At 47.0% G+C, this 14,850-nt stretch overlaps 1 pseudogene; it reads left to right on the top strand.

The window, feature by feature from the left end:
* The first annotated feature begins 13,082 nt into the window (after window positions 1–13,082).
* On the top strand, window positions 13,083–14,052 carry LOC108593663 (small ribosomal subunit protein uS10 pseudogene; annotated as a pseudogene).
* Window positions 14,053–14,850: the final 798 nt, after the last annotated feature.

Here is a 14,850-nt window from a genome sequence, read left to right as displayed (position 1 = left end):
CTGGAAGGCTGGAAGCATCTCCGCGTGCCAGCCTCGGCCAGGCTCGGTAGACGCCTGCAGGCTGGAACTCTGGTAATGCTACCTGTCCTGGAAGCCTTCCTTGCCGGTTCACCTCTTCACGTGTTCGGTGCCTCTGCTCAGCTCCTAGCCAGCGGTGGATGAAATCCATGGGTGCAGGGTCCAAAGAGGGAGAGTGGTGTGGGATGGAGGTGACACGAACTGTTACTGAGGGTCAAGTCTACTTTGTGAGTTCATGATATTTGTTACTCCATTTAGCCTCAGGGTAACCGTATGAGATGGGCAGACTTTTGATCTGAAGTCTAGACAGGTACAGTGACATGGCTAAAGTACCCAGGTTGGCTAGCAACAGAGCTGGGGTTCTAACCCGGTCCCCAAAGCTTGGATGAGAAGCCCTCGGAGTGGGTGGCTAGCAACAGAGCTGGGGTTCTAACCCGATCCCCAAAGCTTGGATGAGAAGCCCTCGGAGTGGGTGGCTAGCAACAGAGCTGGGGTTCTAACCTGGTCCCCAAAGCTTGGATGAGAAGCCCTCGGAGTGGGTGGCTAGCAACAGAGCTGGGGTTCTAACCTGGTCCCCAACGCTTGGATGAGAAGCCCTCGTAGTGGGTGGCTAGCAACAGAGCTGGGGTTCTAACCCGGTCCCCAAAGCTTGGATGAGAAGCCCTCGGAGTGGGTGGCTAGCAACAGAGCTGGGGTTCTAACCCGGTCCCCAAAGCTTGGATGAGAAGCCCTCGGAGTGGGTGGCTAGCAACAGAGCTGGGGTTCTAACCTGGTCCCCAAAGCTTGGATGAGAAGCCCTCGTAGTGGGTGGCTAGCAACAGAGCTGGGGTTCTAACCTGGTCCCCAACGCTTGGATGAGAAGCCCTCGTAGTGGGTGGCTAGCAACAGAGCTGGGGTTCTAACCTGGTCCCCAAAGCTTGGATGAGAAGCCCTCGGAGTGGGTGGCTAGCAACAGAGCTGGGGTTCTAACCTGGTCCCCAAAGCTTGGATGAGAAGCCCTCGGAGTGGGTGGCTAGCAACAGAGCTGGGGTTCTAACCCGGTCCCCAAAGCTTGGATGAGAAGCCCTCGGAGTGGATGGCTAGCAACAGAGCTGGGGTTCTAACCTGGTCCCCAACGCTTGGATGAGAAGCACTGTTGGTGGGATGTAAAATGGTGCAGCTTCTATGAAAAACAGTAGTAAATTTCTGGAAAATAATTAGGAATAGAATTACCGTATGATCTAGTAATCCCACTTCTAGGTAGATTGAATTGAAAATACAGTCTCGGCCAGGAACGGTGGCTCAAGCCTGTAATCCCAGCACTTTGGGAGGCCAAGGAGGGTGGATCACAAGGTCAAGAGATCGAGACCATCCTGGTCAACATGGTGAAACCCTGTCTCTACTAAAAATACAAAAAATTAGCTGGGCATGGTGGCACATGCCTGTAATCCCAGCTACTCAGGAGGCTGAGGCAGGAGAATTGCCTGAACCCAGGAGGCAGAGGTTGCAGTGAGCCGAGATCGCGCCATTGCACTCCAGCCTGGGTAACAAGAGCGAAACTCCATCTCAAAAAAAAAAGAGGAGGAAAGAAAGAAAATACAGTCTCAAGAAAATATCTTTCCAAGGCAGGTCACAGAAAAAAAAAGAAAAGAAAATATCTGCCCACCCATGTTCATGGCAGCCTTATTCACAATAGCTGAAATGTGAAAGCAAAGCAAGTGTCCGTCCATCCATAGATGAATGGCTAGACAAAATGTGGTATGTCCATACAGTGGGATATTATCAACCTTAAAAAGAGGGAAAATTCTGGCCAGGCGCAGTGGCTCACGTCTATAATCCCAGCACTTTGGGAGGCCAAGGGGGGTGGATCATGAGATCAAGAGATGGAGACCATCCTGGCCAACATGGTGAAACCCCGTCTCTAGTAAAAATAAAAATAAAAAAAAAATTAGCTGGGCATGGTGGTGCGTGCCTGTAAACCCAGCTTCTCAGAGGAGTCTGAGGCAGGAGAATTGCCTGAACCTGGGAGGCGGAGGTTGCAGTGAGCCGAGATCATGCCACTGCACTCCAGCCTGGTGCCTGGCGACAGAGCGAGACTCTGTATCAAAAAAAAAAAGAAAGAAAAAAGAGAGAAAATTCTGACATTAGCGACAACATGGACGAACCTTGGGGACATTATGATGAGTGAAATAAGTCAGACACAAAAGGACACATTCTGTATGACCCCTCTTCTATGAACTACCTGGCGCAGTCAAATTTATTGAGACAGAAGGTAGAACGGTGGCGCCAGTGGGGAGGAAGAAACAGAGAGTTCTTGCTTAATGGGCAGTGTTTCCATTTGGGAGAATAAGAGACATGAGGACGCACTGCCCAACAATGTGAATGGACCCAGTGCCGTTAAACTGCACACTTAACAATGGCTAAGATGCTTTGTGCTCTACGTGTTTGACCACAGTTTTATTTATTCACTTTTGAGATAGGGCCTCACTCTGTCACCCAGGCTGGAGTGCAGTGGCACAATCATAGCTCACTGCAGCCTCAACCTTCGGGGCTCGAGTGATCCACCTGCCTTAGTTTCCCAAGTAGCTGGGGCCACAGGCATGTACCACCATGCCTGGATAACATTTTGTGTGTGTGTGTGTGTGTGTGTATATATATATATATATATATATATATATATATATATTTTTTTTTTTTTTTTTTTTGTACAGATGAGGGTTTGCCATTTTGTTCAGGCTAGTCTCAAACGCCTGGCTTCAAGCAATACTCCCACCTCAGCCTCCCAAAGTCCTGGGATTATAGGTAGGAGCAACCATACTCAAAAACAGATAAAATAAAGAGATGGAATGAAAGCTTTAGAAGCTTTATCTGAAGCTGGACAACTCGTTAGCAACAGAGCCAGAATGGGGGCCCAAATCTCCCAACCCCCACAGACCCCCCAACACACACATAAGCACCAGAAAGAAAGTGTCTGGGTCCCTCATGGCACTAGCAGTGAGATTGCCATCGTCCTGATTTCTTATGCAAAAAAGTCAGCACCTGCTAGGGCTGGGCGCGGTGGCTCACGCCTGTACTTCCAGCACTGTCAGAGGCCGAGGTGAGCAGATCACAAGGTCAAGAGATCAAGACCATCCTGGCCAACATGGTGAAACCCCGTCTCTACTAAAAATCGAAAAATTAGCTGGGCGTGGTGGCATGTGCCTGTAATCCCAGCTACCTGGGAGGCTGAGGCAGAAGAATCACTTGAACCTGGGAGGTGGTAGTTGCAGTGAGCCAAGATTGCGCCACTGCACTGCAGCCTGGCAACAGAGCAAGACCCCATCTCAGAAAAAAAAATCAGCACCTGCTTATTGGACCCACTACAGTTGGGTGGTGTGTTACCTGCAGCCCAGTGTGACCCTAACCAGTGCCATCATGCTGAGTGGCCTCTGTCCCACATCTAGTTGAGGCGTGGCAAGGCTGCTGCAGGCTCACACCACATCACAGCCCTCACAAGCACAGCTCCTCCACCAGAGTATGGAGACTGCTGGGACCCGGGAGCCATTCCTTCGTGCGTGTGTGTGTGTGTGTGTGTACACAGATACGTTGCAGACCAAGAGCTGAGCATGAGAATATGTAGAGCCACAGAAATGGAGAAAAGCAGAGTGTGATAATTACAAGACATTGGGGTCATCATGCTGGGGCAGGGGCAAGAGGAGGGGCCAGGCAGTAGGTGTTCCTGGGACACTCCAGGTAGGCCCCAGATACTTTGAGTCTTTGGGAAATAGGAGGTCCATTTGGACTCCATGCCGGGCTGCTGCCCCCTACATCGAGGATGAAGGCAGGCAAGCTGCTGTTCTTTTAATGTACCCTCCAGTCCCCTTCTTCCCTTCAGTGGGGTACTGTTGCCCTTCAAGGCCCAGCAGGCACCCAGGAATTCTCACTTCCTAGACTGTGTTCCTGCCATTCACCCACCTGGAAAGGCTCCCCTGCCTGCCAGCCACCCTGCTCTCATCCTGTCCTCGTCCTGGGTCCTTGTCCTCATCTTTGCTTCTTCCTGGAAGACTCTGCAGACCGGCCCCAGGGTGGCTCTGCCCCTCCTTGGCTTTTCCTGCCTGAGGTCACAGTACATTTATTGAGCTCCAGCTGTGTACCTGGCCCAAGACACCCATGCTGGGACCCCTAACTCTCCAACAGCCTGTGACACATCAGTGGGCACGTGAGAGGCAACTGACCGAGACCCAGGAGGGGCTGTAATGCATCCAATGTCAGGAGCAAGCAAAGGGAGAGCCAGGCCTGGGCTCCAAGGCAGAAACTCTGCAGTCAATCCTGCCATCCCTGATTAGTGTAGAGCCCTTGAACCTCCTGCGCTTAGGTCAGAATAGGCCCCAGTTGAAAACTCGGTAGAGATGCATTGGTGATTCTCTGCCTTCTGGCTTCCTGTACCACAGCCTTTCCAGATAGCTCTGGATTGAACACCTCTTGGGGAGAACATGGGTACCCCCACCTTCCTAAGCACACTATTCTGAAAAATCGTCTCAACTTTTCCCACAGCCTGGAGGCATCCCTTTAGCACGTCCCACGCTTCACCGCAGTGTGGGGACCCGGGGATATGAGAGGGAAAGGCCATTTCCCTGCAGTCATTCTCCAGCTCTCGAATCTGCTGAAGATGATCGGTACCCATCTAGTTCTAGACGCACACAGTTGTCATTACCAGGTTCTGGTAACCTGGCCCTCTCGACGGTGCCCTGTCCCATGCCACACTCTGCTCTGAGCTGGGAAAACCCACTGTCTGGAACTGTCCCTAAAGGTCTAGGGAGACCACAGTGGTGAGAGAGAGGTAAGGGCTTTGGAGTTGGAACTCTGGCTACGACCCTGAATGCTGGGGAACCTTGGGCAAATGACTTCCTGTCTCTGAGGCACAGTTTCTGAAGCCAAATGGGAATGGTAATGCGACCACTCACGATTGCTCTGGGGTCCATGGAGAAAACTCCCAGAGAGCACTGGCATAGTTCGTGCAGAGACCAACCTTCCAAAGCTCAGAGGACTCACCTCCTGGGTGGCTGCACTTTCCACCCCTCCCCCCCAGAGGAGCACAGAGCTTGGAGTCTGCAGAACACAGATCAAGCTTGTTAGGCCACACAGGGTGGGGTGTGAGAGACTCACTCCACCTCCCCGGTTTTCTCCTCCAGTTTCGCCCACCTCGCTGAGTACTGAGCTCTGATAGGAGACATAAACACCCTCGGTACGGATCCTGCAGCACCAGATAAGGCGTTAGGGTTTTTATCATCGCCTCTGCTTTGCAGGCAAGGACTTGGGGATTCAGAAGGGCAAGAGGCTTGCTCCAGCTCACAGGCAGAAAGCAGTGCCCTTAGACTCCAGTCTGCTGGCTCTGACACCCACTGGCTCCAGAGACAGGCAGGCAAAAAAGGATACAGAGAAGGAGCGAGTGGGTGAACAGCCTGCCCAGCACTCCTGCAGCCTCAGACCTGCCCATCATTGTAGGGCTGACGGATTCAAGTAAGCACATCTCCCAAACACAAACAGGTTTTCCAGAGACAATAGAGTCTAAGCTCTGCTTGAGGAAAGACTGTTTCCTCCATTACTCAGGCTGCTGCCCTACCCTTGGAGCCATTTGGCCCCCATTAGGTGGAGTCATAAAAAGCCACATCAGCCTTCGGTGGCTGCGCCCGACTCCTCTCTCCTTCCTTTGTTCCTTCCATCCACAGTGTGTATTGAGCACCCACTTGCACCGAGGACATATGAACAGAGACATACACCCACTCCCAGGTCACAGGACATACACAGCAGAACTCACGAACAATGTAACTGCAGGACAGGAGAACTGTAATTTAGAAATTAACTCGGGGAGAGTGATACAGGCTAAGCTCTTTGCTTTTAATTCAAATTTCATTTTTTCCTGTGGTCATCGGTGCACATAGTGCAAAATACAAAGGCACAAAGGGACACACAGTTAAACCTTTTAACAGTTTATGTTTTTCGGAAACACCAATAAAGAGGGTAAAAGTGTGAGCCTCCAACTGGGAGGAGTTATAACTGATTTCAGTCCATGCCATATAAGAAATGTCTATAATATGACTGGGGGCAGTGGCTCAGGCCTGAAATCCCAGCACTTGGGAGGCTGAGGTGGGCGGATCACCTGAGGTCAGGAGTTCGAGACCAGCCTGCCCAACTTGGTGAAACCCCTCCTCTACTAAAAATACAAAATTAGCCAGGTGTGGTGGTGCGAACCTGTAATCCCAGCTACTCGGGAGGCTAAGGCAGGAGAATCACTTGAACCTGGTAGTCAGAGGGTATAGTGAGCTGAGATTGTGCCATTGCACTCCAGCCTGGGCAAAAAGAGCAAAACTCCATCAAGGAAAGAAAGAAAGAAAAAAAGGAAGGAAGGAAAGAAGGAAAGAAAAAGAAAGAGGGTGAGAGAAAGATCTACAATTTAATAAGATCAACAACCCAATAGAAATATAGGCAAAAGACAACAGCAGGCACTTGGGGTTGGTAAATAATAAGAACAAATACTTAAAGGCATCTGCTGTCGCAAATGCAGGCTATTTCAGTCCATTCTGGATGCTATAACAAAATACCATGGACTGGGTGGCTTAAAAACAGCAGAAATTTATTCTTCACAGTTCTGGAGGCTGGGAAATCCAAGATCAAGGCCCTGGCAGACATGGGAATGGTGATAGCTACCGCTCACAGTTGCTCTGGGGGTCCATAGAGAAGATTCCCAGAAAGCACTGGCACAGTAGGCACAGAGTCCACCTTTCCAAAGCTCAGAGGACTCACCTCCTGGGTGGCTGCACTCTCCACCTCTCCCCTCAAGAGGAGAACAGAGCTTGGAGTCAGAGAGAATCGACAAAGCCAAAACTTAGTTTTTTGGCAAAAGCCAGTAAAATTGACATTTTGGACAACAATCTGACATTAGCAATAAAGTTGAAGTTGTGTGGCCCCTACAACTGAACAATTCCACCCAAAATATTTACCCTAAAGAAACTCTCGGCTGAGCGCAGTGGCTCATGCCTGTAATCCCAGCACTTTGGGAGGCCAAGGAGGGTGGACTGCCTGAGGTCAGGAGTTCAAGACCAGCCTGGCCAACATGGTGAAACCCTGTCTCTCCTAAAAATACAAAAAAACTAGCCGGGCCTGGTGGCCCACGCCTGTAATTCCAGCTTCTTGAGAGGCTGAGGTAGAATCACTTGAACCTCGGAGGCAGAGGCTGCGGTGAGCCAAGATCATGCCACTGCACTCCAGCCTGGGTGACAGAGTGAGACTCTGTCTCAAAAAAAAAAAAAAAAAAGAAACCCTCAAACATATGCACAGGGAACATGTATGAGAATAGTTATAGCACTACAGTTTGTTACAGAAACACACTGGAAACAGTTCAAATGTCCATTATCTGTGTGAGTACAGAAATGGCATATTCACACAAAGAAACAGTATATAACAGAGAGAAAAATGTTTACAGCCACACACAAGAAACCGAGTGCGTCTCAGTATTATAATCTTGAGTTATTATTAAAAAAAAAAAAAGCCCAAGCAATTCTTAGAATATACATAGCATGATTCGGAAGTGAACACATGCAAAACTAAACAACATATTATTTAAAGATGCGAACGTGTAGAATGAAACTATTGGAAAAAACACAAGGGGATGAAAAACACAAAAATCAGGGTAGCGGTGGCCAGGCAGGGCGGCTCACAGCCGTAATCCCAGCACTTTTGGAGGCCGAGAAGGGCGGATCACTTGAGCCCAGGAGTTTGAGACTAGCCTGGCCAACATGGTGAAACCGGTCTGCATTAAAAATACAAAAATGAGCAGGGCATAGTGGCCCATGCCTATGATCCCAGCTACTCTGGAAGCTGAGGCACAAGAATGGCTTGAGCCTCTTGAGGCAGAAGAATGGCTTGAGCCTCTTGAGGCACAAGAATGGCTTGAGCCTCTTGAGGCACAAGAATGGCTTGAGCCTCTTGAGGCAGAAGTTGCAGTGAGCCGAGATGACGCCACCACACTCCAGCCTGGATGACACAGTGAGACTCCATCTCAAATAAATAAATAATCATCTTACTCCCTTCTGCCCTACGGATCTGGTTTTACCTGGGAGTCAGTGCACACAGAACAGCAGACTCTCCGCTGTTCTGACCCTCATATGAGTTCTGACGGTCATCAGGAGACAGAGATTCCACCGTGACTTCGTACTTGGCTACCCAGTAGCCTTGCCTACGACCTTCCTGCCCACCTTGGAATTGAGCTTCCCCATTTGAGGATCCCCATTTCTGACTGACCATCATCTTCCTCAGCACACCTCAGCTGCCACCATTGCATACAGAACCTATTTGCTGCTAGTTTAATCTCAGGTCAAGGACAAGAGCAGAATTGAAAGAGCAAAACTCTCAAAGGTCTAGCCCTTCATCTTGACAAATCCCTGAGCTCACACAGAGAGCCTGGCAAGGCAGCGTGGAGCCTGGGATGTTGTTAGAACAAGATTCTGTTCACTCAGCTCTGCTGCCTCCTCTCCCTCGGATGTGACCTCAGACATGAGCTGGCCAGGGCTGGCCCTCTGAGTCAGCCCTGAGTCCCAACTACACGCCTTCCCCAGGGGGCTGCTGGCCTCAAAGCCTCCTTTAACAAAGAGGGCAGGAGGATGGATGACTCGGCATGTGTCATATACCCAAGTGCAGATGAATAATTGACGTGTTTGAATATTAATAAGCAGGAGCTGGCCAGGATAGCCAGTAAAGCCAAAAAGATATTCTGTTAAAGCAAATCCTCCAATGTATACCTAAGGCACAAAAAAAAGACACAAAACAATAACAAAAAAACCCATATACAATAACACCCCCAAACTTCCTAAAACCAGAAACCTACTTAGAAGAGATCCTATTTTTATAAGCATGGTATTTTCAAAATTTCAATTTTAGGGTTGAAACAGAAAAAGGGCCTTGTGTGTGTGTGTGTGTGTGTGTGTGTGTGTATGTGTGTATGTGTGTGTGATGGTTCCACTGTCTTCCACTGTCATTCCTGACTCTGTTTTTTTGTTTTGTTTTGTTTTGTTTTGAGGTGGGAGTTTTGTTCTTGTCGCCCAGGGCTGGGGTGTAGTGGCACGATCTTGGCTCACTGCAACCTCCACCTCCTGGGTTTGAGTGAGTCTCCTGCCTCAGCCCCCCAAGTACCTGGGATTACAGGCACCTGCCACCACACCCAGCTGATTTTTGTATTTTTAGTAGAGGTGAGTTTCACCATGTTGGCCAGGCTGGTCTCAACCTCCTGACCTCAGGTGATCCACCTGCTTCAGCCTCCCAAAGTGCTGGGATTACAGGTGTGAGCCACTGCACCTGGCCAAAAACCATAAAATCATATCAATATGCACAGAAAAAGCATTTGACAAAATGCAACACCCCCCTTTTTTTTTTTGTGATGGCGTTCTTCACTCTTGTTGCCCAGGCTAGAAAGTAGTGACAGGATTGGCATGATCTTGGCTCACTGCAACCTCTGCCTCCTGGGTTCAAGCAATTATCATGACTCAGCCCCTCAAACAGCTGGGATTACAGGTGTGTGCCACCACGCCTGGCTAATTTTTGTAGTTTTAGTAGAGACAGGGTTTCACCATGTCCAGGTTGGCCTCGAACTCCTGGCATCAGGTGATCCGCCTGCCTCGGCCTCCCAAAGTGCTGGGATTACAGGTCTGAGCCACCATGCCTGGCCATGCAACACCTTTTTTTTAAGAGACAGGGTCTAGCTCTGTCACCCAGGCCATAGGGCAGTGGCACAGGCACACTTCACTGTAGCCTCGAACTCCTGGGTTCAAGCAATCCTCCTGCCTCAGCTTCCTGAGTAGCTAGGAATACAGCCATGCGCCACCACGTCTGGCTAATTCTTTTAAAAAAATTTCGAGGGTGAGGGGAGCAGAGTAAAAAAGAATTTTTTTTTTTTAGAAATGGGGTCTTGCTATGTTGCTCAGGCTGATCTCAAACTCCTGGCCTCAAGTGATTCTCCAGCCTCAGCTTCCCAAAGCGCTGAGATTACAGGTGTGAGCCACCATACCTGGCCCCAAGACAATTTCATGGTAAAACCAAAAAACAAAAAAGTCACCCTTAACAAACCAGAAATAGGCAGGAACTTTGTGTAAAGAACATCGATGGGCCAGGTGAGGTGGCTCACGTCTGTAATCCCAGCACTTTGGGAGGCCGAGGCGGGTGGATCACCTGAGGTCAGGAGTTTGAGACCAGCCTGGCCAACATGGCAAAGGCCTGTCTCTACTAAAAATACAAAAATGAGCTGGCTGTGGTGGCACATGCCTGTAATCCCAGTTTCTCAGGGGGCTGAGGACTGAGAACTGCTTGAACTCGGGAGGTGAAGGTTGCAGTAAGCTGAAATCATGCACTCCAGCCTGGGTGACAGAGCGAGACTCAGTCTCAAGAAAGAAAAAAAAAGGCAGCAACTGTGGTGAAAGACTGAATGCTTCTTCCTAAGACTGTGAGCAAGACAAACATGTCTGCTCTTGGCATTTCTACTCAACATTGCACTGGAGGTTCTAGCTAGGGCAATTAGGCAAGAAAGGAGAAGGCATCAGATTGGAAAGGAAAACTCTATTTGCAGATGTCATGATTCTGTATACAGACAATGCTAAGAAATCCGGCCAGGCACGATGGCTCCTGCCTGTAATCCCAGTGCTTTGGGAGGCCCAGGCTGGTGGATCAGCTGAGGTCAGGAGTTCAAGACCAGCCTGGCCAACACGGTGAAACCCTGTTTCTACTAAATAGGGTTTACCTGGGTGTGGTGGTGCACACCTATAGTCCCAGCTACTCAGGAGGCTGAGGCAGGAGAATTGCTTGAACCTGGGAGGCAGAGGTTGCAGTGAGCGGAGATTTCAACACTGCACTCCAGCCTGGGCGACAGAGCAAGACTAGGTTAAAACAAACAAACAAACAAACAAAAGAACTAAGAAATCCACTAAAAAGTTAAGAATTAATAAACAAATTTAGCAAGTTTGCAGGATACAAGATCGAGATAGCAAGTTTGCAGGATACAAGATCGAGATCCAAAAATCAATTATATATATGTATATATACAAATATATTTGTATATATTTCTACAAAGTATATATTTCTACAAAGAAGACATACAAGTGACCAATAAGCATATGAAAAGATGCTCCACAGTATTGGCCATGAGGGAAATGCCATCTAACCACAATGAGATATCACTCCACACCCACGAGAATGTCAATCATCAAAACCCCAGATAATATGATGTAACTGTTGACTAGAATATAGAGAAATACACTGCTGGTAAGAATGTTCAATAGATATACATATCTATACAAATATATATACATATATACAAATATATGTGTGTGTGTGTGTGTCTATGTGTGTGTATTCTGTTGTTTTTTTTTTTAAATGGAGTCTCACTCTGTCACCCAGGCTGGAATGCAGTGGTGCAATCTTGGCTCACTGCAACCTCCACCTCCCAGGTTCAAGTGATTCTTCTGCCTCAGCCTCCCAAGTAACTGGGATTCCCAGAAAAGCTGAAATAAAAAGATAGAAAAGATAGGCCAAGCAAGTACTAATAAAAATAAAACTGTTGTAACCATATTAATATCACACAAAATAGGTTTTAAGACAAAATGCATTATCAGAAATAAAGTGTGTCACTATATAATAACAAAATGTTTAATTTACCAGGGTGATGTAACTTAAAACTTGTATACATCTAATAAAATAGCTTCAAAATATATAAAGCAACATTGCCAGAACTATGGAGACATATTGACAGACATGAAAGATGTTAATAACTCCTTTAACTGCTGGGAGATTAAACATACAAAAATAATTAAAGATAGATTGTTTGAACAATGTAGTTTATAAGCTTGATGTAATGGACATAGACAGAACACTTCCTCAACGTTTAGGGACTACATATTCTTCTGAACCACCCATGAAACCAGCACTTTGGGAGGCTGAGGCGGGCAGATCACAAGGCCAGAAGTTCAAGACTAGCCTGGCCAACATGGTGAAACCCTGTCTCTACTAAAAATACAAAAATTAACCTGGCGTGGTGGCAGGCACCTGTAGTCCCAGCTACTCAGGAGGCTGAGGCAGGAGAATCGCTTGAACCCAGGAGGTGGAGGTTGCGGTGAGCCGAGATTGTGCCATTGCACTCCAGCCTGGGTAACAAGAGCGAAACTCCATCCCCCCCCCCAAAAAAAAAAGAAAAGAAAAGTTTTTAAAAAGACTAAAATTAAATAATAATAAAAATTTTATTATACACATTAAAACTTGTGGGATACAACAAAAGCAGCATTAGGAGAGAAAACTGTAGCCTTTATGCTTGAATAAGAGAAAAAGGGCTAAACACTAATAAGCTATGTGTTCATATTGTGTAGATAGAAAAAGAACTCTGAGAGGTGACAGAGTTCAAAAATAATAATGATGAAAAAGAACGCAGGCCAGGTGTGGTGGCTTACTCCTGTAATCCCAGCACTTTGAGAGGCTGAGGCGGGTTGCCTGAGGTCAGGAGTTCAAGACCAGCCTGGCTAATATGGTGAAACCCCACCTCTACTAAAAATATGAAAATTAGCCAGTCATGGTGGTGTGTGCCTATAATCCCAGCTACTCAGGAGGCTGAGGCAGGAGGATTGCTTGAACCTGGGAGGTGGAGCGATCGAGCCATTGCACTCCAGCCTGGGTAACAGAGTGAGACCCTGTCTCAGAAAAAAAAAAAAAAAAGGAAAATAAAGAAAGAAAAAAGAACACGGTATACACAAAGGAAGTTAAAAGGACACAGTAAGCAGAAATTAATGAAATCCCAGAGATATAAAGAGATCAATCAATAAAGCCCAGGAACAGTTCTTTGTAAAAACTCATTTAAAAAAAGGCAAAACTGTAGCCTGGCTAACCCAGAATAAAACAGAGAAAGCGTAAGTAAGTATTAGGAACACAAAGGAGCGCGTAACTACAGATGTTCAGAGGTTCAAAAAGTAAGGACGTTCAATGAACGAATTTGCATCGATACATTTGAAGGCTTATACAAAACCAATCAGCTCCTCAAACACGGCATCATCACAACAACCCAAGAAGAACTAGAAAGGAATAGCTCTGTTCCTTTTAAGGAAATCGAAGCAAGCTCAAATCGCTTTCAGGTGAATTCCACCAAATTATCAAAGAAGACATTATTTCAGTTCTATACAGATTCTTTCAGACAAGAAACGCGGAAAATCCATGAACTATGCAGACATCTCAGGAAACTTGAAAAGGAACAGCAAACCAAACCCAAAGAAAGCATAGGATAGGAAATAATAAAGAGGAAAAATAATGAAATAGAAAACAAACATACAATAGAATCAACAAAGCTAAAAATCTCATCCCTGGTGAAACTGACCAAAGACAAAAAGGAATTTGGAAGAAAAAAAAAAAAAAAGTCAAGAATGAGAAAAAGGCCAGGTGCGATGGCTCACGCCTGTAATGCCAGCACTTCGGGAGGCCAAGGTGGCTGGATCACTTGAGCCCAGGAGTTCGAGACAAGCCTGGGGAACATGGCAAGCCCTCCATCTCTACAAAAACCCAAAAAGTAGCTCTTCCAGGAAGACGCGGTCGTAGATGGTGTGGAGCTCTGATCTGCCCACTCCTGCCCCTGACTCACCGCTGTTCGTAGTCGCTGAGAAACAATTCGGTCAGGAAGCCGCCCAGCTGCCATGGCTTTTAAGGATACCAGAAAAACACCTGTGGGACCTGAGGTGGCAATTCATGGAATTTGAATCACTCTACGGAGCCAGAACATAAAATCCCTGGAGAAGGTGTGTGCTGACTTGATCAGAGGAGCAAAGGAAAAGAATCTCGAAGTGAAAGGACCAGTTCAAATGCCTACCAAGACTTTGAGAATCACTGCAAGAAAAACACCTCGTGGTGAAGCTTCTAAGACATGGTGGGATCTTCTCCAAATGCGAATCCACAAGCGACTTATTGACTGCCACAGTCCTACTGAGACTGTTAAGCAGATTACTTCCATCAGTATTGAGCCAGGAGTTCAGGTGGAAGTCATCATTTCAGATGCTTAAGTCAACGGTTTTAATAAATTGATTAACAGCTGTTAAAAAAAAATACAAAAATTAGCCAGGTGTGGTAATGCATGCCTGTAGTCCCAGTTACTTGGGAGGCTGAGGTGGGAGGATCACTCGACCCCAGGAGGAGAAGGATGCGGTGAGCCGTGATCCGCCACGTCAGTCCAGCCTGGGCAACAGAGCAAGACCTTGTCTCTAAATAAATAAAATGAAAATACAAAGGAATGAGAATATCCAAAAACTCTCCTAAATAACAGGAACCAGGTAGGACAATCACCTCGCTGCCTGTCAAGGTTTATTATAAAGTGTGGTAATTAAGGCAGTGTGATTTTAGTGCACAAATACAAAGATCGTCCAATAGACCAGCAAGAAACAATTACTTCTTTTTCTTTCTTTTTTTTCTTAAATGGGGTTTCTCCATGTTGGCCAGACTTGTCTCAAACTCTTGAGCTCAAGCAATCCACCTGCCTCAGCCTCCCAAAGTGCTGGGATTACCAGCGAGAGTCACTGTGCCTGGCCCAACTTTTTTTTTTTTTTTTTTTTTGCTGTTCTTACTCTGAATGTTGACCAACATTCTTTTAAATTAGTGGTTCTGGAACTATTGGATATTCCCATAGGAATAAAACAGAAACTTGATCCCTACTTCACACCATACAGAAAAATTAATTGTAGAAAAATTAATTAATCTAAATACACAAAACAGTAGTCTGGGCAGCATGTTGAAACCCATCTCTACAAAAACAAACAAACAAACAAAACCACAAAAATTAGCTGGGCATGGTGGTGTGTGGCTGTA

Source organism: Callithrix jacchus, chromosome 8 (assembly GCF_049354715.1).
Source record: "Callithrix jacchus isolate 240 chromosome 8, calJac240_pri, whole genome shotgun sequence".
Classification (NCBI taxonomy): Eukaryota; Metazoa; Chordata; class Mammalia; order Primates; family Cebidae; genus Callithrix; species Callithrix jacchus.
This window is presented reverse-complemented; position numbering and strand designations above follow the sequence as displayed.